The 252-nt window shown below is 33.3% G+C and overlaps 1 protein-coding gene across 3 annotated transcripts in view; it reads right to left on the minus strand.

The window, feature by feature from the left end:
- Nucleotides 1-252, minus strand: part of LOC119586928 (fatty-acid amide hydrolase 2-A-like) — a 16,101-nt gene that overhangs the window by 13,706 nt on the left and 2,143 nt on the right. The window lies entirely within an intron of this gene.

A 252-nucleotide genomic window follows, 5' to 3' on the forward strand; every position in this document is an offset into this window, starting at 1 on the left:
ATAAAATAACAATAATGGTGAAACAGGTAGAAACAACAAAGTAGACAGACACAGTAAAAAGTTTAGTGACCCAAACCCAAAATAAACTGTGAAACAGATAGAGGGAGGAAAAGAAATAGAGTGATAAAGAAAATGACACTGACAAAGACTGAGGGAGCAAAAGCAACAGAAAGAGAATGGCACACTTTAGAAGTCTATTATTCAACTTTACCAACTTTCAATCACCTATCAAAACCTTTAAGAAATATATGC

Source organism: Penaeus monodon, chromosome 22 (genome assembly GCF_015228065.2).
Source record: "Penaeus monodon isolate SGIC_2016 chromosome 22, NSTDA_Pmon_1, whole genome shotgun sequence".
NCBI lineage: Eukaryota > Metazoa > Arthropoda > Malacostraca > Decapoda > Penaeidae > Penaeus > Penaeus monodon.